Source organism: Leopardus geoffroyi, chromosome X (genome assembly GCF_018350155.1).
Source record: "Leopardus geoffroyi isolate Oge1 chromosome X, O.geoffroyi_Oge1_pat1.0, whole genome shotgun sequence".
Lineage (NCBI taxonomy): Eukaryota > Metazoa > Chordata > Mammalia > Carnivora > Felidae > Leopardus > Leopardus geoffroyi.
The window spans coordinates 1207590-1228233 of NC_059343.1; the positions used below are offsets into that span (position 1 = coordinate 1207590).

Genomic DNA, 20644 nt, shown 5'->3' on the forward strand with positions numbered 1-20644 from the left:
GTCCTGAACAAGTGTAGGCACAAAAATCTTCACTTTGCTACCTCGCCCTTCGGGGAGAACTAGCAGGAGTGAGGATGAGCCATCTCTGGTTATGGCCATCTGGATACTAAAATACTCGCTTGGCTCCATCAACTAATTTTGAAACAGTGGCTTTAGATGCGTGGCGTGCATCTGTGAGAGTGAACTTAGATATAAATCAAGAAGGGATCCAAAAAACCTATTTTCCAAGGGAAACTACACTGGGGAAGAGTTGGAGGATAAAATGAAAAACAATGCTATTTACTTAGATCAGACACGGTTGTATCCGACTGGACTGAAGGCACAAGTCTTATGGCACAGCTTATGCCATACCTGAGTCCCATGGGGGAACCACAGAAAATCAAGGGTGCCAAATTAGACATTTACTTCTGACCGTTTGTGGCTGATGGTTGCATTTTGGCCCCATTTCGTGAGACCTGGTTGTGTGTTCTCAGCAAAAGTTAGAGCTTGAGATCCAAACCTTAGTGAATCTGGGAGGACAGCCTACCTAACTGTTGTGACTCAACCAGGCCTGCCTATGACCCCACAGGTTCAAATAATGTTCAAGGAGGTCAATGTCATCAGGCTTCCAAGATGAAGTGGCAAAGTGTCCAGGTGGATGGGGCCTGGTGAGGGAAAGCCACGCAGGGAAACCTTGGAAATTGAGATAGGGAAACTTTGTTATTGGATAAGCCATCCATCCATCCATCCATCCATCCATCCATCCATCCATCTATCCATTCAGTCATCTCTGCTTCCATCCACCCATCCATCCATCTATGCATCCACCCACTCATCCATCCACCTACTTAGTCATCCATCCACCTATCTATCCAACCATCCACCTATCCAACTATCAACCCATTTATACATCCTCCCATTCATCTAGCCATCTAGCATCCAACCATCCATCCATCCATCCATCCATTCAATCATCTCTGCTTCCATCCATCCATCCATCCATCCATCCATCCATCCATCCACCCACTCAGTCATCCATCCAAATATCTATCCAACCATCCACCTATCCAACTATCAACCCATTTACACATCCTCCCATTCATCTAGCCAGCTAGCATCCAACCATCTATCCATCCATCCATCATCCATCATCCATTACCTCATGCTTGCATGGCATGCATCCTTTCATCCATCTGTTTAACATGCACGCACGATAGGTGAAGAAATTCTCAGCCTTGAGGACACAAGGCATAAAGACATGGTCCAGTGAACAGAACTCTGGGCTCACAATCATGATTGGGGCTCCAGGAAGAAAGAACTTGGACACAGTGGGAAGGGAGAGAATCTTGGGCTCAGTAATTCAGATGCAGCAATCCCTTACTTTACAAGAATAATTGACCACAAAGGGCACCGTGGATTATGATGTAGGGCCCACGTCAACATCCAGTAATCAGCACCAAGGTGCTCCCTAATCGGGTAGCCTAGTGACAGAAGGAACATAATTCTACTCTGTCCACAAAGGTGCTGCTACCAGAAGGGGTTTCTCTGTGGTCAGGTTTAAAGCTCCTTTGCTCAAGTCCAGATTGATCTAGGAACTGACATGGAAATAAGCTTCTTAGTGGAGATGCTGGAAGAGGGGAGTGAAGGACTCTCTGGATGAAGCCAAGGGCAGGAATGAGGAAAATAAAATCCATGAGCAGAAGCTAAAGAGAAGGTGCAGAGGGGAGAAGAATCTGGAGTGGAGGCTGGAACAGAGGCAGAATTTTCACTGGTGAAGGGCACAAAAGAATATTTAATGTGGGGGAAATACCATAAACATGGGGCAACAGTTATTCATGAGGGTTTGTTTGCAGGACAACATAGAATCTAGGGCAGCTGCAAGAAACATGGCGGTCATGGAGGATAGATGGTCTGGGGCAACTTGAATATAGGAGGAGGTGGACAGGTGACCTTGGACTTTGTATTGTTGGCACTAAGACAGCGGTGCAAGCATGGGAAGTAGAAGGTCACTCTTCTGCATCACTGGGATTCCAGCGGAGAAGAGCACGGAAGCTGGGAAACCAGTTAGGGCACGATTGTAATTGAGATTTGGAAAGAACTGCTCACAGTAGGAGGATGACGACAGAGAAAGAAAGGTGCAAGAGAGATTTTGAAAAGTGAGGTAGGTGCAAGGATGCGAAATAGAATGAACTGATAGAAGATGTGGGCAACAGGGGGGGCGTGTCAATGGTATAATTAAAAGTGTTGTGTGAACAAGAGAGGGAAGTTTTACTGACAAAATGAGGCATCTGTGAAGATATGTTTGTGGGAAATTCAGATTTTTAAAGGAAAGTGACCCCTTCACAATTCAGCTTCACAGACTGATAAAACCCTTGCGGTTGGGCTGCAGAAAGCAGTCAACTATTTTTGACCAGCTTAGTTTTAATTTAGTTAAAAAGCAAAAATAATTTTTTTAAAGTTTCTCTTGGGGTGCCTGGGTGGCTCACTCGGTTCAGTGTCCGACTTTGGCTCAGGTCATGATCTCACGGTTCATGGGTTCGAGCCCCGCGTTGGGCTCTGTGCTGACAGCTCAGAGCCTGCTTTGGATTCTGTGTCTCCTTCTCTCTCTGCCCCTCCCCTGCTCATGCTCTCTCTCTCTGTCTCTGTCTGTCTCTCTCTCTGTCTCAAAAATAAAAGAAAATAAATAATCAATAAATAATAAATAAAAAGTATCTCTCTAATACAATGTCCAAAAGCATGAGGCAGACCCAACCAGCAGAGGAAGCCAGGGACTTCAGCAAAAACGTAGGTACCATTAGACTCAGAAAGCTGACTCAGGGCACCTGGGCTTTCTTTGCCCGTATGTGGTTGTGTGGAAAGGAATGAGAAAGGTGAGTAGGTTTCTATAGACTTCAACAGTCTGCATAGGCTGAGAAAAAGAGAGAAACAGCTCCTTCAGTCTGTTCAGGATCGTGTTTCAGATGGGGGCGTCCTCCCACCAAGAACTTGATAGTCCAAGAAATAAGTCTGCCTGAGATTTAAAACTGAGAGGGGCTCCTGGGTGGCTGAGTCAGTTAAGGGTCCCACTCTTGGTTTCAGCTCAGGTCATGATATCATGTGAATTCAAGCCCCACAGCGGATTCTATGCTGACAGCACAGAGCCTGCTTGGGATTCTCTCTCCCTCTCTCTCTGCCCCTCTTCTGCACACTCTGTCAAAATAAATAAACTTGAAAAAAGAAACAACAGCAAGAATCCACACTCACATCTCACCAAATGGATGCGACCAACCATCTGTTGAATGCCATCTGAGAGCCTGTCTATAACTGTTTAATTGAAGACTTGGGGGACACCCAACATTCCAATTAAGACGACCTGGCTCTGATCTCCCGGAGGCAGGCAGAAATGTGGCTGGGATGTAATACATGGGAATCCAGTTAATGACGCTATTCTGGGTATACAGAATGGCTGTGTTAATTAGAAGAGAAACAATCAGCCTCCATCACGATTGCCCAGAATGTTCAGTGGAACAATGAAATCTTCACATGATGGATGTTAATAAGCTGTATATACAACTGCATAGCCTCACAGTTTCAAGTTTTTATGTATATAATATAAAATGCATTATTATAAGAAAACATACTAGTGTATGAATCATGTAGATACATATATCTGTGTGTCGTATATATCTGTATGTGTGCGTAGGATGTATTTCTAGAGCTGAGTAGGCTGAGCGTATTAACATGTGGGGTCAAACGGTCAACAAGTGTCTATACTGAGTAGCATCTCATAGCTCTAAAAGACTAATGCCCACCGTGAGCTTCTAAGGAAAGGAGGTCCAACAAGAAATGTCTCTTTGCTATTTGTACATGGAGTCTTCTGATATCCGCCGGCCACCTTTCTGATTCAGTGTTCTGTGGGATGTAGTTTGGGACAATCTGGCATATAACACAGAAGGGTGACTGTCCCTTGGCCACGCCCATCTGTCCCTGACTGTAGGGTACACACGTGGGCCAAAAGATGCCCAGTCTTGTGGCAGAGCCTGTCCTGTTACCCAGCCAAGTCCCCTTTCTGTTCCCCCCATGGGGATGGGAGGTGAAGGCATCCCCTGGTTACTACAACTCGGCTCACTGTTTGCTCCCTCTTGAAATGTGTGTGGCCAGGACATGGGTCCAGCCCACATAATGGTGTTTGCCTTGTTCTTCCTCCTGTTCATACAATCCTATTGGATGGAACAGAAACAGGACGATAAGAGCTCAGAGCAGCCATCTTGACCCATGAGGTAAGCCTTGATTGGAAGCCACATATCACAAGTAGAATAACAAAAAGGGGGGGGGTGCCTGGGTGGCTCAGTCGGTTAAGCGTCCGACTTCAGCCAGGTCACGATCTCGCGGTCCGTGAGTTCGAGCCCCGCGTCGGGCTCTGGGCTGGTGGCTCAGAGCCTGGAGCCTGTTTCCGATTCTGTGTCTCCCTCTCTCTCTGCCCCTCCCCCGTTCATGCTCTGTCTCTCTCTGTCTCAAAAATAAATAAAGGTTAAAAAAAATAAAAAAAAAACATTATTATTAGAATAACAAAAAGGGGCTTGGGACCCTGACTGAAGAAGTAACACACTGGCCCTGAATTTCGGGAAAGGGAAGAAAAGTATTATCTTGTGAAAGCCACCATTATTGTGGGTTTTCTACATTCACAGCCATAGTTATCATCAACAAGTCCAAGTGTCTATCCTTGCTTGGTGGTAAGTATGACCCCATAGCAGGAATAGAACTTTCTGACTCTGTGTTAGTTATGATACTCAGTCCACTCAGCTTCTATAGACAGCAGCTTCTCTTCTGGTCCTACCTTAGCTCCCTATGCAGATCCCGCTATCTGCACAGAGGGATGCCACCCTAGCCTGATCAGAAGCATATCTTTTACACCAAATCGAAGAGTAACACATGGTTTAGGAGGTGATCCGTTGTAAGCTGAGATGCCATGAACTGAGTCCCAGAGTAGTCCTACCAACCCCAGCCTGAGCCTCACAAAACTGAGGGCCAGATGCTGGTTTCTGATGAGTTCACTCAGGTAAATGCCACCTTATGTGGGTTTCTTGGCTGGGAAACACCACAGATGTCATGATATTGGATTGCTCCTTGGGCTGAGGTGGTGACGATGGTGATGGTGATGATGGTGATGATGGTGATGATGGTGATGGTGATGATGGTAGTGGTGGTGATGGTGATGATGGTGATGGTGATGATGGTGATGATGGTGATGATGGTGATGGTGATGATGGTGATGATGGTGATGATGGTGATGGTGATGATGGTGATGATGGTGATGGTGATGATGGTAGTGGTGGTGATGGTGATGATGGTGATGGTGATGATGGTGATGATGGTGATGGTGATGATGGTGATGATGGTGATGATGGTGATGGTGATGATGGTGATGATGGTGATGGTGATGATGGTAGTGGTGGTGATGCTGATAAATGAGCACATACTACTTCGTATTGACTTTGAGGTGACAATTTCAAACCAAGTTGGAATTTATAAAAAAAAAATATATAGGAAGGTCTTAAGAAGAGTCTGAGGCTAGAGGTACAACTTTGAGTCATGTGCATGGTGGAATTAGAGAATAAAGACTCTGTAACCAAATCCATTCTGCGAGATGAAAATTTCCATCATGTCGGAGTTGATAACTCCTGCGACCTTAGCAAGGGTCCGACTTGGCCGTGAGTCACATGTGTTCATTCACTTAGTCTTCACAAAAATCCTATGAGTTGGGTGCTGTGAGTACCCCAATCTATAGATATATACATGAAGCCAAGGGTATAAAAACATGCCCAAGGTCACAAAGATGGTCTGGGGAGATCTGAACACAAATCCCAACAATCCCAGGATATGAACACAAGGATATCACGTGCATAGTCCACACTATTCACGTGGCTGAGAAGAAGGGGAAGAACTCAAGTCTGGAGGAATCGTGGCCCTTGGGGAAAGACAAGAGAAAGAGCAGGATGGAGATACCAAGAGAACATGAGGCAGAGAAGAAGGTGGTCCCGATGATGAACCAGTCATGGCTGCCCAGACTGGGAGCTGACAGAGGACAGGGAAGCGAATGGACACCATGTGCAAGAGACATGTAGCTGATACCAGCAGGAAGCACCTCATATGAGCATTTGCACTTGCAAGCTTGTGCGTAGAAGCCATCCAGGGGAAGTTGCAAGAAACTGAGTTGAGGTTGGGGTGGCAGCCATGGGGCTGGCAAAGAAAAGGGTACCATTTTCAGTGGACCGCGTCTCGCAACTGGACCTGTGGTTTTGGTTTAGAGATTAAGAAGAAATTGTCTCGTTAGAATGATGAGGTCACGGCATGAATTTCCAAGGGACGTCTTAATTTTCTGGGTGTTGTGTTGTTTTGAAAGAGTTAGACCCTTTCTTCCAGCTGTATCTTGAGTTCAATCCTATGAACGGAGCCACGGACTTTACCACAAGAGCCCACGCACACGAGCTTCTTGCCAAAAAAAAAAAAAAAAGAAATAAATGAGTGGCAGGTGGAATAGCTGTGAGCTGCCAAAAATCTAACAAACAGCCCACTGTCAATTACTTGTCATGGGTTTCTTGGTGCTTTGCAAAGGCTTATTTTAGCTTTTGGGAAAATCTACTTATCCCAAAATAAACGCCTGCAGTGGGCTGCTGTAGGAGAAATAGAGCCACATCGTTCAATGGAAGGCTGTGCAGGGGAATGAGGCTGGGTTAGTACGCCTTCTAAATTACTTTACAAAATACCAAAGGAGCTAAGCTACCGGGACCCTTCACAATGAAGAGTATGCAGCACACTCTTGGTCTTAGAAACTGCAAAAAGAATTAGGTTTGTAAACTGTGTCACGCGCAGAATTGGAGGGTCCTCCTTGAGCATTAGGAATTGTGTTGCACCAACCCTATATACCCATGGACTTGCCCGATTCCAGCAACGGACGGTTGTATGCCATTGGATGTGAGATATTTGTTCTTTTTTCTCTTGTAGTTTATTTCTCAGCATTGGGGAGTCCATCCAGCACGAAATGGAATTGGTGAGGTGAACGTGTATAAGCACTGAACCTTTCCGGTTTTGGTCCTGGTTTGAGATTTTCTTTTTCAAGATCTAGATGCAAACACTCAAATGACAACCTTGGAGGTAGACGTTTCATGAGCTCATGTCCCAGCTAGAAATGCATATTTTATGCCAGCCATGCCTTCAGTGATACTTTTTTAATCATTTTGCAAAAACACCTGAAACTCTATCATCTATTTCCAAAACTGATACATGGCCCATAAGACTCATGGAGACCCAGTTCTATGACAATTTTTTTTCTTCCTCATCCCATAGAAGCACACAGCTGTCTACCCTCTCAGGGTGCCCTGTTATATAGACATTTCTTTTCCTGAGCACATTCTAGCCATTTTCCCCAAGTCTTGCAGCCCCCGTGAAAATGTCTACCCTCCCCCTTTCCACTTCTAAACTCTGAATCTCATGGACACAATACTAAAGGTGTATATCAGTCCATCTTGACCCATTTTTGTCATGACAGAATTAGATGATGATACACCTGCTGGGGTCACTAGTCACTTGGAGACAGACTAATCCCCTGGTGTAAGCCACTAATCTCCCAAAGCCAGCCTGGACAGTCTCTCCATTGATTATGATAGACGGATTTTGATGACTCATTCAAACCCCAGCAAAACAAGTCAGTATCTATGCGTGAGGATATTTCATAGTCTATTTTCCAGCATCCTGAAAACAGGAAAACTACAGAACATTTCTGTGGACATATGGTTGCCTCCTCTTTTCCAACACCCAAGGTATTTCTCAAGAAACAGAGAGTTTAGAATGTTCTACAATGTTCTAAATGGGCATCCCAACCTGAGCCATCTGAGAGAGTCCTATAAGTTTCCATCTAAATATAAATGGGAAAGTTTGGTGACTCATTTCTCAAATTCTTTTTTATTTGTGTGTTTAGGTGTCTCTCCTCTCCCCATCACTGGGTGGCAGAGGAAAGCCTTTGTAGCTGGATGAAATGAAGCCTTCCCACAGCAACCAGAAAACATCAGACTCACTCAGCATCATCTGGTAACCCCATGAAAAGGTTATCAATAGCCATCAGCCAGAGTTCAGCTGTTGGGCGTGGTTGAAGGGACTAAGGATGCCAGGCTTCACACAGCCAAGTCCTATCAAGGAACCAGGGTGGGAGGTGAAGGAGGCAGACGTACCCAATCTGCCAGGAGACCACGGAGGAGGTTGAAAATTAACCTTGGACCATGCACAGAAAGAATTCATTGCTTCTGACCGCTACACTGCCACCACGAGCAGAAGATCATTATCAGGGAGGACACATCATGCTCTGTGAAACGAATTCATTCCCTCCGTGCACGTGGGTTTATTTATCACTTTCAACGTGTGAGGAAGGTGATGTGAGAAGTCTTAAGACATCCTCTTTCCCAAGGCATCCACATGTGTGAATGAATAATAAAGTATCTGGGGAAACAGAACATGTGTATGATGTCTACCACAGAAGTATAAGGGGGACTGGCATTTCAAATGGCAGGGTGGTTCTTGGGGAGTAGTGCTCAGGAGAGCCCTTAAATGGGGGAAACAGTCGTGTTCAAGTTTGTTTAAGTTTCCTGCAGCGGGTAGCACAAATTTCCGCAAACTGGGTACACAACAAAAATGTATTCTGTGTGGAGGACAGAAGTCCAAAATCAAGATGTTGGCTGCATTGGTTCCTTCTGAGGGTTGTGAGGGAAAATCTCTCCCAGCTTTCGTGGCTGCCATACTTGGCATTTCTGGGCTTGTAGATGCATTATTCCAACTCCCGCCTCTGTCTTCAGCTGGTCTTGTTGTCTACATTTCTCTCCCATCTGCTATAAGGACATGAGTCATTGGCTTTGAGTCTACCCTACGTCTTGGGATTCTTACCTTAATAGCATCTGCTGCAAAGACCCTTTTGTAATTAAGGCCACAATCCTCAGGTACCAGGGGTTAGGATGTAGGACACATCTTTGGGGGGACGGCGATTGAGCCCACTACAGACCTTGAGCAGTGTAGTGATACAGGAGAAAGAGAAAACAGCATGGAGATCCGTAAACTCATGAGCCTTCTCATCTCCCCATGAAGGAGTGCCCCGTGGCATCCTGGGCATCCATGAACTATGCAGAAGCTCTTGTCTATGTCAACAAGTCATAGACTCTTATGACTTGAAGTATGTCCAAGACTTTTGAGTATGTTCGTCATTGGAGTAGGACCAAACTTTGAAAACCTAGACCGATTAGCATTGATAGTATCCCCATGTGCAATGATTCATTAGCAACTTCAAGAATGTGACTCTTTTTTCGAACTATGGGAGAATAGGCTACCTGGGAAATGCTCAGGACAGATCACTGGGAGGTCCAACTAAGAGGTTCAGCGAAGAGTTGACATGCTTTTGGACTCTTGACGGTGTTGTCTGTGTGTGTGTGTGTGTGTGTGTGTGTGTCTCATTTACTTCTCTCCTGATCGAATGGGTCCTTCCCGTTCTCTTCTTCTCCTTTTTCTCCTCATTCTAAATCAGTCTTAACAACAGCCTCAGTAAGAGCTCAAGGATGCTTAATCCACCTTTTCCACCCTGGTTCAGAGCTTCTTGAGTGTCTGACGAAGTGGCCTGACACGGATTCTTTTTTTCTTCTCAGCTCTGAGTAGGTAGAGGTGAAAGCATTCATCCCACGCCCGGACAGGAATCTAACCGTGATGGAGTGGATCCCCATTCGCTGCACACGTAGACGCCTGTCGCGAAGCTAGCTCGACTTTCAGGAAATGACGCTCATCTGCACAACGAAACTTCTGTTGAAGAGTTCCGGGCGGGGGAATATGATGGAGGTGTCCTTGAACAGGACTTGGCAGCCACCCTGGGTGCGGACAAGTGGGAGCTCAGAGATGCCAAGCTTGGAGGTGATGAATTGCTTCCATCACCCGGCGGAATTTCTGACTCCCCAAATCCAAATACCCCACATTACGCAATCCTACTGTCTCCGTTGGCTTTGTCCCCAAGAATGAGCTGTTCTGGGCGGGGAAGCACACAGCAATGCAGGATGCTTTTGCGCCTATCTCTTTCTCTGTGAGTTGTGGATATTTCTGTCTCAGTTTGCCTGTTGGCTTCACTCCCTCGTCCTGGTGCGTCTACAGAATGGTGCACAAGACAGCAGAGACAAGACCCAGACACGTCTTGGTCCCTCTATTGGGTTCCTACAGTTAAACTGATGATATCACCTTCCTATGTGTTCAACCAGCACCTAGAGCATGAAGTCCATCCTGTTCCCTTAGTTATTGGACTGGCTCTTAACTTTACGTCCTGGTGCAAGTCAACCACGGTTATGGCCACGAAACCTCTGGGTGGGTGTGACATCACCACGAAACCCCCAAACCCTGCCCATTGAGAGGTGGCTGGTGCATCATTAGGCAAGATGCCTCATGAGTAGGGTAAGAGCCTTTCTGAGGTCATCAACTGAGAATAAACAGTACCCGAGCCATGTTGCTGACAAAGAGTTGATAGCTCACCTGATAGCTGGATACATATAATTTTTTTTATTTATTTAATTATAGTTCAGAGGTAATTTCTAAACAGTGGGGCTGCATTGCCTGTAGAGGCTCCAGGGGAGGGACCTCTCTGCCTCTCCCAGCTTCCGGGGCTCTAGGCATCCCTGGGCTCATGGCCACGTCCTTCCCGTCTCTGCCTCTGTCTTTATGTGGCTTCTCCTCTGTGTCTGTCTCCTCTTCTGTCCCTTATAAGGACACCTGTCATTGGATTCACGACCACCCTGACCCAGGATGAGCCCATCTCAGCTCCTTCACTTAATTCCATCTGGAAAGTCCTTGTTCTCATTTAGGGTCACTTATTCACATGTTTTAAGGGTTTGGACCTGATATGTTGGGGGACTGATATTCAGGCCACCACACCTGGTAGAGAAGGTCTCCTTGGGGCTGGGCCACTCATTCCTGCCGGGCACCACTGGGCCGGCTCAGGAATCTGAGCTCTGTTTCCTCTGTAGCACAGACTCACATGCTAGATAAAGCGCCTCATATCCTTAACAACCAGGAAAGGCTCACTGGAGCTCTGTTCCCTTAAGACTTCTCAGTGGAAAACAGGCATTTCTGGGCGTAAAACCAGCAGAAGGGGAATTTCCATGGTTTTGCCCATTTTGTGGTTCTAGTCGTCTTTCCAGATAGCCGGAAAGCAAGGCACGCAGGGTTGTAGTTCATGCCAAGATTTACAGAAGGGAAAGGTTTCCAAAAGACTAATTTAAAAGGTGAGAACCAAATTAGGAAAGATGCCCTTTCTTCCCCCGCAGAGAGCAGCAAGGACTTGGTAATGAACCTGACGGTGTAATTTGGGATTTTGGAAGTATTGTCAAAAGGGTCAGGAAGAATGGAAATGTATCTGGTCGCAATCCGTGAGTGACGCAGGTAACTGTCAGCACATGCCATTTTGTGCTTTCCAGTAATTAGAAACAGGTGCTTCTTGTGCACGAGTAAAGCCATATGTGTGTGCTGGGCTGTTTCCCAAAAGGATGGGTGAGGGAATAGAGCTTCTCTTTCTTTAAAAAAAATTTTTTTAATGTTTATTTATTCTTGAGAGAGAGAGAGAGAGAGAGAGAGAGAACATGAGTGGTAGTAGGGGACGGAGAGAAGGAGACACAGAATCTGAAGCAGGTTCCAGGATGTGAGCTGTCAGCACAGAGCCCAACGTGGGGCTCAAACTCATGGACAGCGAGATCATGACCTGAGCTGAAGTCAGATGCTCAGCCGACTGAGCCACCCAGGTGCCCATAGAGCTTCTTTTTCAAAGCTCAAGTCCATGAAGTCCATGGAAGACAGCATGTTCCACACCATGGTATTTGTAGAGCCCCTCCCCCTCCCCCCTAACATCTCCTTGAAAGAATTTAGGGATTGCGTAAGTGTCCTTTAACATGGCAAGGCTCCCATAATAACCTATTTCCTGGCTTCTGTATTTCCGATGCTTTGACATCCTGGTGCCTAGCTGACCTTAGAGGGACGGCCCCTCCAAGAGCTGACCAGTTCCTTGGGAACTGTGAGTAACCAGCTGTCTCTTTCCCCCATCTTTATTGAGATACAATCGACGAATAAAACTTGTACATATTTAAGGTGTATGGCTTGGTGTTTTGATAGACGTACCCATTGTGAAATGGCCACACGCAAGCCGGTGAACATATATCCGTCATCCTGCAGAGGTACACAGATTTCCATGTTTGTTTGTGGAGATCTGGCGTCACGGGGAAGTTCAACCATACAATACAGTATTGTTAATACAGTCACTTTGCTGTAAATGCCACCCACCAACTACCTTCTCCATGGCCCTTTCAGATCTGGTGGCCGTCCTACACCTGAACGATAGGAAAGCCCGTGTTTCAAAATGGTTCCCTGCCCTGAAATTTCTGCCCAAAGCGTTGCGAGGTTGTGGTTGAAGTAGACGTTCTCCTGTCATCTGCCGTCAAGAGTCATCTCGGGGGCCCGTGTGCTCCAAGCAGCGGCAGACATCACTCCTTGTCAACCACATGGAGCCACAGAACTCTTTTTGGCTTTCATCAGAAAGTTCACATATCCCCGCGTGGTTGCAATATACCACGGCCTTCTTACAATGAGGATGTACCACGTGCCCAAAAAGCTACTATCCATTTTGTTGTCATTTGCGATGTATTTGTGTTTTTATCTGGAAAATATTGATGATGCATTTATAGTTGGCACATACTATTTATAAGTGTTTTCCGTTTATGGGCAGCTTATGGTGCTACAGTCTCTTGTAGTGATTCATTCGCCTTTACCCTGTTCACTTCTCCCCACCATAGACCTTACCTGTCCCACTGAAGACCTTGCCTCTGCATATTGTCCCGTCACCACCACCTCCTTAACCTATGCTAGGAATGTTACTTGCTACACCACACACAGGTTTTAAAAAATCTGACGGCCTCCACGCTGAGGGTTGGGACTGGAATATACAGGAAACCTTTCCATGCAGGGCTGGTCTGGAAATTTGCCCTCTGTGATTGCAGGGGACCATGCAGCCAAAGAGCAAATGAGTACCTTCCCGTACTGGTAATTACCACCTGGCCAAGGCGTTGGTTTGGGGCTGTGGTCCCTCCCTCATGCCTTGTACTCAGGAGGGTGGTGAAATACCTCAACAGCTATAATTCTTAGGCAGGTGTTGAAATGCCTCACTGAGTACAATTAGGAGATGCTGATTAAATGCAGGACGCCGAGGGGCGCCTGGGTGGCGCAGTCGGTTAAGCGTCCGACTTCAGCCAGGTCACGATCTCGCGGTCCGTGAGTTCGAGCCCCGTGTCGGGCTCTGGGCTGATGGCTCAGAGCCTGGAGCCTGTTTCCGATTCTGTGTCTCCCTCTCTCTCTGCCCCTCCCCCGTTCATGCTCTGTCTCTCTCTGTCCCAAAAATAAATAAACGTTAAAAAAAATTAAAAAAAAAAAAAAATAAAATAAATGCAGGACGCCGAGGGGAAAGTGAAAGAAATAAGATATGCCTTGAGGAACCTGGTTTCCTTGGAGAGACTCACCAAGTATTATGGGCTGAATTACATCTCCTAAAATTCCTATGTTGAAGCCCTAATCCCCAGTGGTTCAGAATGTCAGTAATCGGCTATCTCTTTGTATTTAGAGGTGGGGTATTTATTTATTTATTTAATACAGCTTTTTTTAAAAAAATTTTTTTAACATTTATTTATTTTTGAGACAGAGACAGAGCATGAACGGGGGAGGGGCAGAGAGAGAGGGAGACACAGAATCGGAAACAGGCTCCAGGCTCTGAGCCATCAGCCCAGAGCCCGACGTGGGGCTCGAACTCACGGACCGCGAGATCGTGACCTGAGTTGAAGTCGGACGCTTAACTGACTGAGCCACCCAGGCGCCCCAAGAGGTGGGGTCTTTAAAGAGGCGATCAGGATAGGAGGTCCCGGGTGGCTCAGTCAGTAGAGCCTTTGACTCTTGGTTTCGGCTCGAGTCACGATCTCGTGGTTTCATGGGTTCGAGCCCCACATTGGGCTCTGTGCTGACATCGTGGAGCCTGCTTGGGATCCTCTCTCTCTCCCTCTTTCTCTGCCCCTCCCCCACTCACGCTGTCTCTGTTTCTTTCAAGATAAATAAACTTAAAAGAAAGAGGGGATTAATGTAACATGAGGTCATATGGGTGGGCCCGAACCCAATAGAACTGTCCCTATAAGAAGAGCAGATCAGGACACAGACACACATGCAGGGACGACCACGTGAGGACACAGGCAGAAGACAGGATCTACATACCAAGCAGAGAGGCCTCATGAAAACCCAGCCTCGGCCCCGCCTGGATCTCAGACTCCCAGGCTCTAGGACCGTGAGAAATAAACGTCTCCTGTTTAAGCTGCCCATCTGCGGTAATTTGTCGTGGCAGCTCGAGCAGACTAATTCAGAAGGCAAGCGGAGGAGGGGGAGGGTGCCAGATGGGTGTCCAGGCAGAGGAAATGTCATTTGCATCATGATTAGAAATTTCCATAGTGTGCAAACCTTAAGCCCTCCCTTCCTTATTTGTTCCTTTGTGGGCTCTACAGACCCATCCTGAGAAGGAGCCCACAGTTGGTTATAATGGGAAAGATGAAGAACTCTACGTTCATTGCCTGCATGGCACCAAGATGGGTCAGGTCTCTTCTCCTTTTTCCTGTTGTTTGTTTGGCCTCCAGGTGGCCGTAACCCTGGGAGAGGCCTCCGGGCTCCAGCCTGGGTTGGGGAAGCCGATGGACCCGGGTGGGTCTCCCGCTCAGAGGAAAGTGGCAACAGAAGGGGGCCTCCCTTTGGCTGCAGGCCAGGCTCCCACAGACCACTCAAACATAAAAGGCAAAAGCCACTGGCAGGCTGGGGACACGGGGCAATGGGGAGTGGCTGTGTAATGGGTCCTGAGTTCCAGTTTTGCAAAATGAAAAGAGTTTTGGAGACAGATGGTAGGGATGGCTACAGAAGCATGCGAACGTACTTAATGCCACAGAAATGTACACTTAAAATTGGTTAGGGTGGAAAATTTTGTGTTATGTTATTTTGCAACAATTTACAAAAACAATAAAAAGAACCATTTGAAAAAAGTCATCCGGGGCACCTGGGTGGCTCAGTCGGTTCAGCGTCCGACTTTGGCTCAGGTCATGATCATGGGTTTGAGCCCTGCACCGGGCTCTGTGCTGATGGCTCGGAGCCTGGAGCCTACTTTGGATTCTGTGTCTCCCTGTTTCTCTGCCCCTCCCCTGCTTGCTCTCTGCCTCTCTCTCTCTCTCTCAAAAATGAATAAACGTTAACAAAAAGTCATCGAAAGGTTCCAAATCACAATGGCCACAGAAAGGCATTGAAGGTGTCTCCAAGGCTGTCTACAGAAATACCTGCTTTCCCCTCAGAGCTGGTATTGTTTCTTGAATCCACTGAGTATGTGCCCAGACGTCACAAAGCTAAGACCAACCATTGATGCATATATAATCCCGTGTCGAGCAAAGGTCTATGCTATGCAAACGTACAATACTGGTTTCCATTGGGCGCCATATTGCAGTGTGACCTTCCAGGGAGGTATCGCACCCAGCAAATGATGAAACTGGTAGCGTATTGAGAAAGTAACTCGTCCAGCTTGTGTTTTCTGGGTGGTAAGGCAGAGCTCATGCATATGGAGTGTGTTGAAGGTTGCCTTCACTTTACAAAAATAAATGGTGTTTTCCAAAGAATCCCTGCGTATAAATGTTTTGCTGAGTGTGGCGTGCCTTTTTCTCTTGGACCTTCACGGTGGCAGGATGAAGTAGGCATTACCACCCGCATTTTACAAGTGGCTGACCTCTTATTCAAACTCAGGAATGTTGTTCAATTGCTCAGCAGAGCTCTGTGGCTGGGCTACAGGGAGAATTAAATTGGACTTTGAGTCTAAACAGTGAATGAAGGGTACATCTCCTCTGCTGCTTTCCTCAAAGTGTCTGTCACCTGAGGGCTGCTTGGTGGCTTTAGGAAATGAGCGTTTGATGCACTTGTTAAGGACAGAGGGAGCTGTGGGAGGTCAGGGTCCCTTTAGGCAGAGTCTGCCTTGCTGTCCCGATCCATTCTTAATGAATGCAGGTGTTAGAGCTCAGACAGCACGAGCCCCAGGCAGCGGATCAAGCCGCCATACCCCTGATGCGCTGCTGTGTGCACAGAACTTCTGCACACATTCTGTGTCTTTGGCTGCTGCCTCAGATTAAAGGTAGCACTGCCCGCCACATGATTTTTGAATATAGAACAGGTAAAATATTTCTACCTGATGCTTTCCAGCTCATGAGGCATGGTAGCTGTTTCTACCGGGATTTTTTCTTGGGTTTATCCTCCATGATGCTGCATATCTGAGCTGGTCATGGGTAACTTAGGACTCTCCATCTGCTGGCTCGCATGGTGGAGATTGTGATGGTGTAGACGGTGCTGGTGGTGGTGATCTTGATGAAGCTGTTGACTATGGCGATGATGATGGTGGTGGTGGTGGTGACGGTGATGATGATGATGGTGAGGGTGATGGCTACCAACAAATTTGGGTCCGTTACTCCATGTCTGCTTCTCACAGAGCAAAGTTCTGCATCCTTAATTTCATGGAAGTTCGTCTTCTCAATAAGATCGAACTTGACCATCTATTTAATTCTGTAAATAGCACCTGACTTGTAGCACGCATGACCCTTCACCTCTGACCTATTTGCTTTTTTCCCTACAATCTTACCACTTTCTTTATGGATTATTACCACATAATAATATGTTGTCATTATGCTCATTGGTCACTATCCCAAGCAGGGATATAAGCAGAATGAGAGTGAGGCCCTTTGGTTGTTTTATTCCCAAGTAGCCCATAATAGGTGCTCAGCAAACTCCCATAAGGTGGTAATGTTACAGCTCCCACTGAACAGAGAAGGCAATAAAATAATAAAGAAGTGACGATAGTGAAAGAGAATGTAAGACGTGGAACCCAAGCCTTCCATTATCTGTGAGCTCTTGACCACATCTTTCTCTGAAGCTTACTGAGTAAAAATCAGTGGTTATTACGGTTTGGGGATTAATGCACTTTCCACACAGATTTTAGAGTTACCTACATACCAGAAGCCCCACCACTACATGGTATTCTCTAGACTTTTTAAATTTTTTTTTTAATGTTTATTAATTTTTGAGATAGACACAGACTGTGAGTGGGGGGAGGGGCAGAGAAAGAGAGAGAGGGGGAGACACAGAATTCAAAGCAGGTTCCAGGCTCTGAGCTGTCAGCACAGAGCCCGACGTGGGGCTCAAATCCACGAACCGTGAGATCATTTCCTGAGCTGAAGTCAGATGCTTAACCGATGGAGCCACCCAGGTGCCCCAGCATTCCCTAGACCCTTGAAACAGGAGTGAGTTTCAATGGTGCCTTAGGGCAGCTAATCAGATGTCGTTCCATGAGATTTGGACACAGTGGAAACCATGTCTCTACCGCAACCATGGAGGCGTTTCATTTTCCAGGCCAAGAAAAAAGCCAATAAACGTTTGAAAAGATGTCAATATCGCTACTCATCAGGAAAACGTAAATAAAACCCACAATGAGACACTGCTTCACACACACACAGCAGCATGGTTATGATTTAAAAAAAAAGAGAGTGGGAGAGAGCCAAAGCATAAGAGACTCTTAAAAACTGGGAACAAACTGAGGGTTGATGGGGGGGTGGGAGGGAGGGGAGGGTGGGTGATGGGTATTGAGGAGGGCACCTTTTGGGATGAGCACCGGGTGTTGTATGGAAACCAATCTGACAATAAATTTCATATTAAAAATAAAATAAAAAATAAATAAATAAAAATAAAAAGACATATAACCACATGTGTTGGTGAGGACAGACAAGAACAAGAATCTTCATATTAGGAAATATTCACATTAGGAAAAAAAGTGTACTCGTTTCTTAAAAAGTTGAACGCATTATTATCATATGACTTAGCAATTCCACTGCTGCGTGATATTGCAAAAAACACCTGTACACAGATATTTACGGCAGGATTACTCACACTAACCAAAAAGTAGACAAGACCCAAATGTCCATCAATGGATGGACAGATAAACAAATATGCTATACTCACACAACGGAATATTATTCAGCCATAAGAAGGGAACAGAACACAGATATGTGCTATCATGTGGATGAATTTTAAAAGTGCCATGCTGGGGCGCCTGGGGGGCTCAGTCGGTTGAACGTCCAACTTCAGCTCACGTCATGATCTCGCGGTCTGTGAGTTCGGGCTCTGTGCTGACAGCTCAGAGTCTGGAGCCTGCTTCGGACTCTGTGTCTCCCTCTCTCTCTCCCCCTTGTCTGTCATGCTCTGTCTCTCTCTTTCTCAAAAATAAATAGACATTAAAAAAAAAAACTAAAAAAAAAAGGGGGCGTGCTAATTGGTGGGGCCCCTGGTCAGCCCCGTCGGTAGGGCACATGACTGTTCATCTTGGAGTTGGGAGTTTGAGACCCAAGTTGGGTGTAGACATTGCTTAAAAATCACAGCTTAAAAATTATGCTAATGGGACATTACACTAATTGAAAAATATTATGCTAATTCACATGCTAATGGATAATCACAGTAAAAATATATGTCCTATAGTAAATTTCTTCCACCGTATTCTAGCTCAAATGGACTCAGTTCTAATTAGCTCTGCCCTGTATGCTTTTTCAGTCTCCATAATGTGCCGCCATGAAGGTTCAGGGTTTGGACAAAACAGCATTCTCAGAAAGTGTTCCGCCCTATGAACAAATTTCCCCTCTGAAGCCCGGACACAGGGTTAAAGGACACTGAACTAAGTAAGTGGGCAAACATCTAAGATGCTGTTCCTTTCGTTTGTGAAATGTAAACGTATGAGCCATTATTTATGGTGTTTCAAATAAAATTACCATCTCCCCACAAGAATAAGAAATTTATTTATCTAAGGAAACCAAGGGCGGGGGACGGTAAACAATTTCAGTGGATTTTAGGCCTCCGTGAAGAGAGAGAAGGAGGCTATATTTCTGTTTGGAGGGATCTCGTTATTTGGTTTCATCACAGAAATGAAACCCCTCTCCTTGGAAACAGTCAGACGGGCAGAAAACTCCCCAGAGGTGCCTGGAGCTGTCAGCACATATAAAGCATCTCTGCTGTTTTCCCCCAGAAGCACTTTTGTTCGATGCATTTCCAGAAGTTTCTAAAAGCCTCCTGGCGAAATTAGACGCTGCCCTTCTTGAGACAGAACGTCACACGATTTTCTTGAAAATCCGTAATATTGGGTAACAACGAAACTCCTGGGGAACGAGCAGTAAGCCCGCCTTGATGTGGAGACAAGAATTGCTTCAGAAATTCTCCTTGTGATCACAACAGTGAGAAGACAGAGTTGTTTTTGTAAAAGCAAACAAAATACCCAGTCACGCGAAACCCAAGTCCCCAGGGATATTAGATACGTCTGGTGTCTGGCTGGAGAACATCGTTCAGTCCTGGGAGCGGAAAGCAGAAAAGGCTGATTAACAGGACGTTGCTCTATGTTGCGGTCAAGTGCAATCTCAGAAAGCAATGGATAGAAGCACAAATAAAGGTTAACCCAATGGTCCCAGCCTGTGGCTGGAGGCACAGAGTTCTCGTCTGAAGTGTGTGAAATCATCCTGCACACGTATACCGTTTCGCAAGTGTGTGAAAATTCCTCCCAAGTGAATAGAGAGATCGCTACGTCAGACATTTTACTGAACAGGGTAGCTTGGGTCATTCGTCAGTAGCTCCGTGGACATAACATTTTTGAGTCCCCACACCTGAAAATATTGGAATTGATGAGTGTATGCCAAAGGGAATGTGCCCATTTAGAAGACCGGTGACCTTCCCCTGTTGACATCGAGGACCTTTCCTTTGCTCTCAGACGCAACGAAATGGGGGACCAGGAGGAAAAAGCAAGGTCAGTTTTCGGAAACACCAATCTCATCCCGTTATTCCCTTATTTGAAAACAGGTTGGTTCCTCATCCTTCGGTAAAATAAATAAATAAAAATAATAAAATAGAAAAAGAAACCCACATCGGTTCCTCTCCATGGTCTGCAGGATGATTTCAATTTCCTGGTCCAGGATCCAGTCTGACCTTCTGTCTACGTCGAACCCAGTGTGGCCCACCAAGTGAATTATTGCATCGTTCAACCCTGTCGGGGCCCTGAGGCACAGGTGTTTTCCACTTTGCAGCAGGGCAACCTCCTCCCGTCCACCTGCCGGGTCAGTGGCAGAGCCTTTCTTCCCCCCCCTGCTTGGGGTTGGGGGGCAGAGTGGGAAAGGGGCAGCAGGCGGTGAGCTCTACTGGGAAGCAGACCTGGGAGCAGGGACTCAGCTAATAGATTAGTATGAGGAGGTCACCACCGGCGGCTGGATGTGGCCTGGGACCGGAGCTGCTGGAGCAGAATCCATCGTCACTGACCCCAAATGAGCTCAGGGCCCTGGGGAGCAGCACTGGCCTGGCCCGTGGCCCCCACATTGATCACTGCCAGCCTGTCATGGGCCTCCAAGCTTCCAGGGAAAATGCATTATCTCTTTGTAACTTCAACCCCGCTAATAAACGGAAAAATAAAAACTACCAAGTCCCCATCTTGAGGTCTGGAATGAGCAAAAAAAAAAAAAAAAAAAAAAAAAAAAAAGTAAGTCAGTAACATCCA

At 46.3% G+C, this 20644-nt stretch overlaps 1 protein-coding gene across 8 annotated transcripts in view; it reads right to left on the reverse strand.

Moving 5' to 3' along the window:
• DHRSX (dehydrogenase/reductase X-linked) overlaps positions 1-20644 on the reverse strand; it is a 227781-nt gene that overhangs the window by 49456 nt on the left and 157681 nt on the right. For 4 of the 8 annotated variants that reach the window (XR_006710935.1, XR_006710934.1, XR_006710936.1 and 1 more), the window contains one exon: positions 18886-19454. The exons of the other annotated variants lie outside the window; for them this stretch is intronic. The gene's annotated coding sequence lies outside the window, so the exon portion shown is untranslated. Of the gene's footprint in view, positions 1-18885; positions 19455-20644 lie in introns of those variants that run through there. 8 annotated transcript variants of the gene reach the window in all.